Here is an 11083-nt window from a genome sequence, read left to right as displayed (position 1 = left end):
CCTTGGGCAAGTTCCCTAGATTCTCTTACCTTCAGTTTCTTCATCGGTAACATGGTGATAATGATAGTATTCATCTGAGAGATTACATGAGAATTAAATCAATGCATGTAAAGCATGGAGGTAAAAGTGTTTGGCCGCTGACAAGTACCTGAAAAATGCTGACTCTAATTTTTACTTTTTCTTACTGACTCATCCTGGAGAAAGGGACCATTAGCGATCACCCACCATGAAGTTTTGAACTAGACGACTTCTAAAGTTCTGTCCTTCTCTAAATCCCAAGGATGATGGGTCTCTCACAGGGCTTTTAGTCTCTTCTCTTCCTTCAACTTACACTGGGTTAAAGCCATGATAGCAAATTAGACTAAGAAGACAGTGGCTTCATCCTTTCATGAGGAGGATCTGGGGTTTGCAGGAGACCAGCCAACAATCTGAGTCATGTCAGGGAGAAGATAAGGCAAGGTCTGGGTTGTGTGCACTGCAGCATTTTTAGCACAGTTCATAAACACATCTTCCCTTCTTTGGAACATTGCGCCTTCCAGTAGGTAATGAAAATTGCCCCAAAGAGTGAGTAACGAATTTGACAAATAAATGAAAAAGAAAAAGAAGAGCAGAGAAGACATCGAAACAAAGAAGTTGGCTCATCTTAGTCCCAGAAAATAATTTGCTAGAGGGCAGCTGCTTAAGGGATGGACATGTGGCCTGAAGCAGACCAATCAGAGCTGCCAAGACTCAGTTTCAGGATTTCTGTGAGAACCACTGAAAAAGAGAAGTTCTCTTTGGCTTGAGACCGCTGTGAGGATGCAATGGGAGCCTCAAACAGCTACAGCCATCTTAGCAGCAGAAGAGGGCGTCTGCTTGCAGGTGGAGCCCACACAGAGGAAACCAGAGCCAAAAGACAGAGAAAGTGAAACGGATGACATTATCTGGGCCTCTCAACCCATCTGTTGCAGAAACCAGTCCTGCCCCTGGCCTTTTAGTCACTTGAACCAGTGAATTCCCTTTTCCTATTTAGCCAGGTTTAGTTTCATTCTGCATCCCAGGTGACCAACAAAATGGACACTGCTTTCAGCAAGGGCCAGTAACTGTGAAGTCCTGAAACACAAACAGTGCCCGCTTCCTTCCTGCACACTGGTCTCTTTTCTCTTGAGTGTGAGTCTGTCTAAGCCTTGCATTTCTTTTATGAGTTTCATTTGCTCCTAATCCTATTTCTGGCTCAGCTTCAGCCCTCAAGCCAGCCGTGGCACTCCGTTCTCCTGGCTGATGCCTGGAGCCTGTCCAGTGGAACTTTGTGTCATTCAACTTTCTCCCTCATCAACATGCTGTTTTCTGTCTTGGGTGAGGCAGGCTGAATGCAGAGCACATCAGCATGCTGGTTAGAATTCCACGGCCTTTCTTCCTCAGCCTGAGTGTGTATATGCAGCTGGGCTATGACTTCCATTTCTGTCTGATGGCTCAGAGCCACAATTTTACCCTGTTAGTGATACCTGCTATGTCCTTTTAGAAAATGTAGGGATACGGCTGTCCAATTTCTCCAAATATGTGTATATAAATCCATAACTACACATTTAAATCCACCCTTACTTTGATGTGATATGAAGAGAAAAGACAATCCTCGTAGTTTGTTTTCCAAAGAAACAAGAAGAAAGTAAGTTAATACACCATCAATATCACAAGCAATGATGAAACACATTAAATACTATTTGAGAATTATTTTTACACGTATGATGTTAGTTTTCCATGAAGAGTTGTGACAGTTGCCTTGATCTGTGAATGACATATCCCCCTGCAGGCAGGTGGGGAGTTTCTAGGGTCTCAGTTTATGCTTATGAAAAGAGAAGCACCACATTTAGTGGGTGACGGAGTCACCGAGCTTGGTGTGCACTCAGAGGCCGTGTCTTCACATTGTGCTATGGTGTGCAGGCTTAGGACACTCATCAGAAGACCTCATGTTTATAAAACTCTTTTTCTTCTCTCAGCTGCTATATGGGACCAAAAATTTTTCATCTGAATTGAACCAAGTGATTTCTTGACTCTTAGCTCTATTTCGTGCTCGGGAGATGTATAGTGAAATGAAAAGTGGGGGCCTGAGGCTGACATTCTGGAAAAAATATCCCAAAGCAACATTTCCACCATGCTTCTTTGAGTAAGTAGGATCCAGGAGTCTTTTTTTATGGAGCAAGAGAGCTACCACATGAGCAGATTTGAGTCTAGTACTTCCAAAGAGACTTGGGGAATACTAGAGGCATGTGATTGGCATTTCTGAACAAGGTTTCAACTTTATATATATATATATGTGTGTGTGTGTATTTTTATTTAAGTATCGTTGTACAATATTATAGAAGTTACAGGTATACCATATAGTGAATCATAATTTTGAAAAGTTATACTCTGCTTGTAGTTATTATAAAATATTGGCTATATTCCCTGTGTTGTACAATATATCCTTGTAACTCATTTTATACCTAATAGTTTGCACCTCTTAATCTCCTACCCCTGTGTTGTCCCTCCACCCTTCCCTCTCTTCACGGGTAACCCTTCGTTTGTTCTCTGTATCTGTGGGTCTGCTCCTTTTTTGTTAGAGTCACTAGTTTGTTGTATTTTTCAGTAATATCACACAGTATTTGTCTTTCTCTGTCTGATGCTTTTTAGTAAGAAAGGAAGGAAAGAGGGAGGGAGGGAAGGAAGGAAAAAGGATGAAAGGAAGGAAGAATAGAGGAAAAACAGAAAAAGAGGGGAAAAGAAAAAGAAACTGAGAGGATCAGAATTCTATTGCAGTGTCACTGCCTCGAGGGGAGGACACCTGGGCTGTGACCGGGTTTGGGGCGTGGTTGAAGGGGCTGGAGCACAGTATAACACAGGAGCCGTCATTTGGAAGCCTGAGTAGATTGTTTCTTGCATAAGAAGGAAGAATTAGAACCAGTGAGTAGGAGAGATACTTCAGTTCCATTTTAAGAACTTTCTTAGTAGAGAAATGGGCTTCCAAGTGACATACTGCATTCCTTATCTGGAGATGTGCAAGCCGAGACCAGACACATGCAGGGTGTGTCTGTGGGAATTCATTCACTGGGGAAAATGTAAGACTAGCTTACTGCTTAGAGTCTGTGTTTCATGTTCGACTCTTGGAAATTGAGGTGATCTTAATGGGATACCTAAGAGAAGCTCAAGCCTTTTGGGAAGAAATATGGGCAGACCTCAGATATGCTGTGGGTTCAGTTTCAGACCCCCGCAATAAAGTGTATATTGCAATACACAAATGTTTTGGTTTCCCAGTACATATAAGTATTATGTTTATACTGTGTACTGTAAAAAACAAGGTACATACCTTAATTTAAAAATACGTCATTGCTAAAAACTGCTAACCATCATCTGAGCCTGCAGTGAGTTGTAATCTTTTGCAATAACATCAAAGATCACAGATCAAAGATCATCATAGCAAAAATAATAATGAAAAAGTTTGAAATAGTATGAGAGTTACTGACATGTGACACAGAGACATGAAGGGAGCAAATGCTGTTGGAAAAATGGTGCTGAGAGACTTGCTGGATGCAGGGTTGCCACAAACCTTCAATCTGTGAAAAAGGCAATAGCTGTGAGGTACAATAAAAGGAGGTACGTCTGTAGCTCAGGCTCCTGGAGAGTTCAGAGGAAGAAACAAATATGGCAGCAACCACAAAACACACATCAAGCAACACTTCGCAATAATGAGGAGGTGATTACGTCCCTTCAAAAAACCCCACAGGGAACAATAGTAGGTAAAAGTTAAATCACAGGCATTTCCCCTCATTATCTAGTCAATTACTTGAGTTGCCTTTCTAATTAGCCCTGTGCTGTCAGCTCTGGAGAGCTCTCAGAACCCAGGGAGATGGCTGTAAAAGCCACTCAAGACCAAACTGTGTGTGATCATTGTTGGCCAGAACCCCGCTACCCACACAGTGACATGACTAAGAGGCACAGCAGAAGCCACTTCAACTCCAGGATGTATAGTAGAATAACATTTGGAACTGTTGGATGGCCCTGCAATTCAGTGTGCCCAGCGTATCAAAGAGTGGACAGGCATCCTTCTTAGGGTTAGAGATTTGCTCTCACACTCAAAGTCTACACATCAAGAGCCTTGTGTGTGTGCCAGTGGTGGTGGTCAGGGGTGGATGACATTTAAAATAAATGCTTAAATTTGAACTGATTACTTGGTTAAATGAATCTAAGCAAAAGCTAAGTTCCTAAACTACCGCATAGAAGCTGAGATGCAAAAAACGTCCTTCTCCCACCTGTTCTTGGCACTCTATGTTCTGTGTACTTGGTGACTGCCACTTTCTGCAGACTGTGCTAGGGAGCTATTTGTAAAATCATAGTGATTGAAAGTTGGGTTGCTTTTCAATGTACTTGTTAAAGTAAAGAAATAATTTGGCACAGTTCCCCAAGAATAATAGAGAAAACTGAGGTACACTCCAAATAGAGTCTCATTTTGCTTTTCCCTACTTTCATCTTTTGGGATCTTGCCAATATTTGCTATGTGTGTTTTCATTCACTGGCTTTGAAATCACTGTAGGCATGGAGATGGGGAAGTAGGAATGGGAGACAGTTTTACAAAGCCCAGAGAAGCTGAAAAGGAAATTGGCGCATCACCTCCCTGGAAAGAATTTATCTAGTATTTATTATTGTCACAGCTGTGGATGAGCAACTTCGGTACGCGGGCCTCTCACTGCCGTGGCCTCTCCCGCCGCGGAGCACAGGCTCCGGACGCGCAGGCTCAGCGGCCATGGCTCACGGGCCCAGCCGCTCCGCGGCATGTGGGATCCTCCCGGACCTGGGCACAAACCGGTGTCCCCTGCATCGGCAGGCGGACTCTCAACCACTGTGCCACCAGGGAAGCCCTGAGCAACTTTTCTTTATCTCACCCATGCAAGCCCAGCCTTTGTTTCTCCCAAGGCAGAAGCTATCAGGTGGCCTCTGAGGACTTGTTGTAAATTTTTAGTTAATTACATGTCAAGCACATCAGCTGGTAGGTAAATAGGAGTGGCTTTCTATTTAAAGAGTCTGACAGGAGTAAAGTAAGTTGCTAATAATGAAAAGGAGAATTTGGATAAGAGACAAAAATACACCTAAAGGATTTAGGCTCTTACTCTCTCTATTTCTATGAACTAATTTTTTTCTCCTGGTTATAGGCCACCATTCTTGCCTCATGACTTGTTTAGTAATTTTTAATTGTATGCTGGACACTGTTTTACCTTGTTGAACGTATACATTTTGTCGCCTTCCTTTAAAGAGAGTTGGCCTTTGCTCTGGCAGGCAGTCAACTTATTTGAAGAGCAAACTGTTCCTTTGGAAGATCCTTTGTGTTTTAAGCTTTATTAGAATGATCCTAAAGTAGCCTTTATTCAAAGGCTAGTTAGACCTACTAAACGTTGCCCCTTGTTAAATCTCTATTAAATACCCTGGGTATTCACTGTGGTCTTTCCACTCTGGCTGGTGGAACTAAAGTGTCTCCCAGCCCCATGTAAGCTCTGGGAGTTGTTCGTCTCACAGTTCACAGGTTGCCGTTCCTTACCCAGTCCCATGGAGTTTCACTCTAAAGACACACAGCTAGTATTTGGTGTAGTACTGCTTGCCCCCTTTCTCCAAAGACAGCAATTTTTAGGAAGTGTTCACAGATCTCTCTTGATTTTATATCACAAAGAATATTCATGACTAAGCTGTCAATATCCAAACAGGCTACTTAAATTTTGCTCCTGGGGAAAAACTGTGCAAGGTTCAAACGGGCAATTAAGATTTTGTCTGCTGTTAAAAAGGATGATGTTTACTTCCCCCCTGCAAAAAAGACTCCAGATGGAAACTGAGATTTACAAAAGATGAAACTGTTCTCTGATTGGTTTCTTCAGGGCTGAAGTTTAGCACTCGTTAAACTCTTAAAACGTTTAGAAGATGCTTGTTCAGATCCCTCAAAGATTTATGATGCTACTAGCTACTGTCTGCCTTCTTCCCCCGAAATCCGAGATGAGTAAGTGAATATTTTCTTTGCTGAAGCATTAAGAATGGGTAATTGCTTTCACACCGAGCATTTTTATGAAATCAGACAATAAACCGGGTCTTAAATTCTTGGTTTCCTTCAAATTTCGTAAGCTTAAAAGAATTACTATTGGGAATTTTATTTTTTATGCTGCAGCTTTAATAACTCCATTAAAGCTCTTACCCCCCCCATACACCCCAATACCCAGCTATGTATATTTGGGTGTGGAATGTAATTTTCTCTGGCCACAGCTAAAAGGAAACTTCTTTTTTTTTTTTTTAACATCTTTATTGGAGTATAATTGCTTTACAATGGTGTGTTAGTTTCTGCTTTATAACAAAGTGAATCAGTTATACATATACATATGTTCCCATATCTCTTCCCTCCGGTGTCTCCCTCCCTCCCACCCTCCCTATCCCACCCCTCTAGGTGGTCACAAAGCACCGAGCTGACCTCCCTGTGCTATGCAGCTGCTTCCCACTAGCTACCTATTTTACATTTGGCAGTGTATATATGTCCATGCCACTCTCTCACTTTGTCCCAGCTTACCCTTCCCCCTCCCGGTGTCCTCAAGTCCATTCTGTAGTAGGTCTGCATCTTTATTCCCATCCTGCCCCTAGGTTCTTCATGACCTTTTTTTTTTTTTTTTTTTTTTTTTTAGATTCCATATGTATGTGTTAGCATACGGTATTTGTTCTTCTCTTTCTGACTGACTTCACTCTGTATGACAGACTCCAGGTCCATCCACCTCACTACAAATAACTAAGTTTCGTTTCTTTTTATGGCTGAGTAATATTCCATTGTATATATGTGCCACATCTTCTTTATCCATTCATCTGTCGATGGACACTTAGGTTGCTTCCATGTCCTGGCTATTGTAAATAGAGCTGCAATGAACATTTTGGTACATTTAGTACATTACTGGATTAATAACTGCTAACATCACAAAAAGAGAGACACTGGATGTGGCCTCCTAATGAAAGAACATAGCCCGCCTATAGTCTTACTGATGCAATCAACCTGGAGTCCATTCAAGCCTTTGGATCCGGCTGCAATTTTCAGGAAACATATAGGAAAGAGGGACAAACTAACAGCAACATAAGCACACAACCAACAAAATCCAGACTGTAGGAAACCACAGGTTAAATGGCCTGGGTTTTTCAACACATACATAAACATAGGGAAAAGAAAGGGACGGAGGTAATTCTGAAGATTAAAAGAGATTTAAAAGCTGTATCAAATAATTTTTGAAATGGCAAGATGCAACTAGTGTCTAGGGATACATAAGTATGAAAACAAAACAAAACAAAAAGAAACCAAAGAAGTGATAACTGTAAAAGTCAGGGTGGAGGGGGCTGTGACTGGGAAGGGGTCAGCTCTGGGTGGCTGACCAAGTTCAGTTTCCTGACCTGTCTGGTGGTTACAAGGATACTCACCATTTAATAATTCACTGAGCTACACATTTGTTTTGTGTGCTTCTCTGTATCTATTTTTATTTTTTGAAGGTGGTGCGAGCATCTATTTCAGTGAGGTCAGTTTAGGTACTGTGTCAGGACAGGTTACTGTGTCTCCTTTAGCCCTAATTAAATCAGACACGGGGGAGGTTGTCAGATCTTAAAGATTCCCCAGGGGATTCTAATGCACAGTCAGGGTTGAGCAGTACCAGGCATACCATGGTTCTCCAAGTATTGGACCAGCAGCTTCAGGATCACCTGGGAAGATTGTAAGAAATACATTGTCCTCACCTGAGAACTTACTAGAACTGCTAATTCTCAGGTCTTACTTTACCCACAAAATCAGAAACCGTGGTGGTGGTCACAACAATGTTGTTTTAACAAGTCTTCAATGATTCTGAGGCGAGCTCTAGTTTGAAAACCACTGGGCTATTCCAATCAGAGCTTCCTGCGACATGTCAAAAAGACCCACACCTATGCTGGGATGAAAAGGCCAAAGGCTCTAGCAAATACTTGGAGTGGCCATGATAGAGCTAATTCATCCGTGGAGAGGCACTCTGGCTTGCCTTCCCAAGACAACAAATACTAGAGGGAATGCAAATGCATGTTTTGGCCATTTTTCAAATTACGGCAATCTGGTAGGTCCTCTCTGCTCTGATAATGTGATATATGGAGATGGTGATTGTTGCTTTAGAGCAGGCATATGTTCAAATCTAAGCTGGTTCCATTACTGAACCTAAATAAATCTTAACGGTAACATCGCCTGAATCTATATGCAGATTTAACATGGAGAAATTATCTTTTTAGAACAACTAAACAACAACAACAACAAACCGTGTATCTGTGCTCTTTGGAATTCTTAGAACATGGCCACCTCTGAGCCCATTAGGAGGTAGGCACAGCGGAGGCTTAGGCCTCACAGGCTTAGGTCTTGGCCAAGAAAGCCATTTCTTACTTACTTGTAAATGCTGGGGCAGGTTTTATACAGTCTTCATCTGAGCAGCGTGTAAGTGAAAAAGTCTGAAAATTGCTGTTTTTCTCTCAAAATACTTTTTAGAAGATCTGGCTTTAAAATGGGGCAGCTTCATTCCATTTGATTATTTGCAAAGGGAGATATATTTAAAAGTGATGTCAGGGAAAAAATATAATTATCCCCCCTCAGCTTGCCTTGGTTCTCTGGAGTGATGCACTCGTGCGGGATGGATGTTCTCCATTGGCCACGCTCTAGGAAAGCACAGGCTTTGTGCTGTTTCTCCAGGACAAGGAGAGATTTCCACTGATCTTTCCAGAGTGTGCTGAGTCACAGATCCCCAACTCCAAACCAAGCCTGAGCCCCAGCACACGTGTGCTGCCCGGCTCCTACCCTCCGGTTGGTGCCAGTGACTTCTTCATAGCACATACAGACCCTGGGATGCCCCTTCCAGAAAGGATCATAAAAGAAGTCAGGGAGGAAAATGACTTTCTCCAGAACCATCTGCATCACTGCTTTCTGGTTCCTGAGATCAGGGGCAATAATTACATCAACACATATTTATCAAGAGCCTAGAGTGTAAGCTTGCACAAGGATCTATGGATACCACGGTGGACAGAGATGCTCCCTAGTCTCAGGGATCTTGCAATCCAGTGAGCAGATAGTCACTAAAACAAGAACAACACAGCGTGATCATTGCTTAGTGGTGGCACGTGCCTTAGTTCAGAAAGCATGTAAGAGAAATGTCCCTCCTGGGGGGAGGGGTGGATGCAGGGAGGTTTCACAAAGAAACTAGACTTTGAGCTGAGTGTGAAGAATGAGGGATGTTTGGGTGGGAGTCAGAAAGCAGTAGGAGGGTGCTCTGGATAGAACGATTAGCGCTGACCAAGGTTTGGAAGTGTGGAGCAGCATCTAACCCTTGGGTTCAGTATATTCATATGTAAACTACAAGGTGAGGGGCAGCAAAGATCGCGTATGAAAAGGTTCTGTAGCTGAGTCAGAGGTAAGTTTCAATCTAGCATTCAAGGGAAGAGCCTTTGAAGAATCCTGAGCAAGGGAAGAACATGAAAATGATAGTTATTCTCAGCATTGTTATTACTATCTACGCTACACCTGTCATGTGCTAAGCGCTGTACTAAGTAATTCAGTTAAATAAATGACTCTATGAAATGAATATTAATTTCCTTCTTCTACATTTGAGGAAATAAATTCAGAGAAGGTAAGTTGCTGGCCTATAGTCACTAATTACTAATAAGTAGCTTAGTCCTGACTAATACCCATGTGGGTCTGACTCCAAAGGCTGAATTCTTTGGAGTAAACCTTTTGGCAGTTTGAAGAACAGTCGGCACTCCATATCTGCCGGTTCTGCATCCACAGATTCAACCAACCATGGATCTAAAATGCTGGGGAAAAAATTTCCAGAAAGTTCCCAAAAGCAAAATTTGAATTTGCCTCACACCAGCCAATTATTTACATAGCGTTTACACTGTATAAGGTATTATAAGTAACCTAAGGATGATTTAAAGTATACAGGAGGGTATGCATAGGTTATATGAAAATACTTTGCCGTTTAATATAAGGGACTTGAGCGTTTGAAGAGTTTGGTACTGACAGGTGTCCCGGAACCAATCCCCCATGAAGACCGAAGGTTGACTGTATATGGGGTGTTGAGACGACAGAGCTGGGGGCATTGCCACATGAGTTAGAACTAAAGACATGTAAATGTAGAATTTTTCAATAAAGATTATGTCATGCTAAACTGTGCAGAAATTACATAACAGGACTCATTCCTTCATTCATCTGATCTACCATATGCCAGGCACTGTACAAGGTGCTGAGACTGAGGGTAAACAAAACATGCATAGCTGCTCCTGCCCCTCCTGGGAGCTTATATATATATATATATATATATATATATATATATATATATATATATATATATATGTTTTTTTTTTTTTGCAGTACGTGGGCCTCTCACTGTTGTGGCCTCTCCCGTTGCGGAGCACAGGCTCCGGCACGCAGGCTCAGCGGCCATGGCTCACGGGCCCAGCCGCTCCGCGGCATATGGGATCTTCCCAGACCGGGGCACGAACCCGCATCCCCTGCATCGGCAGGCGGACTCTCAACCACTGCGCCACCAGGGAAGCCCTGGGAGCTTATATTTTAATATGAGATTCAATCATTGATCAAATACTTACACACATAAGGTAAGTATTTATATTAATAACCACGACTTGTTCTCTGAGGTCAAGTCTTTCTGAGCTTTGAGGCCATGTAACAGGTGGGGAAGAGGGTAGTCCAGTCTAGAGTGGGGGACATAGAAAGACCTCCCTAAGATCTGCTCTGAAGAGTGGGCTGTAGCTGAAATGTGGCCTGGTCAAATGGGGAGGGAAGGATGATCTCCACAGGCAGAACCCCGTGTACCAGTGTCCTGTAATGGGAGGGTGTTGGTAATTGAGAAACAGAAAGAAAGCTAGTGTTGCTGGAAAGCCAGTGGAGAGAGAGTCGGGGAGTGGGATAGGAGAGGAAGCTGGAAGGCAAACCATGAGGGTCTTGTAACCATGTAAGGATCTGGGCATCTGGGTTAAACCACTGGGTCTCAACTTTGGTGCACATTGGCGTCACCTGGCCAGCTTTAAAAATGCTGAATCCAAG

This window comes from Mesoplodon densirostris, chromosome 1 (assembly GCF_025265405.1).
Source record: "Mesoplodon densirostris isolate mMesDen1 chromosome 1, mMesDen1 primary haplotype, whole genome shotgun sequence".
Classification (NCBI taxonomy): Eukaryota; Metazoa; Chordata; class Mammalia; order Artiodactyla; family Ziphiidae; genus Mesoplodon; species Mesoplodon densirostris.
Note: the sequence above shows the minus strand (reverse complement) of the source record.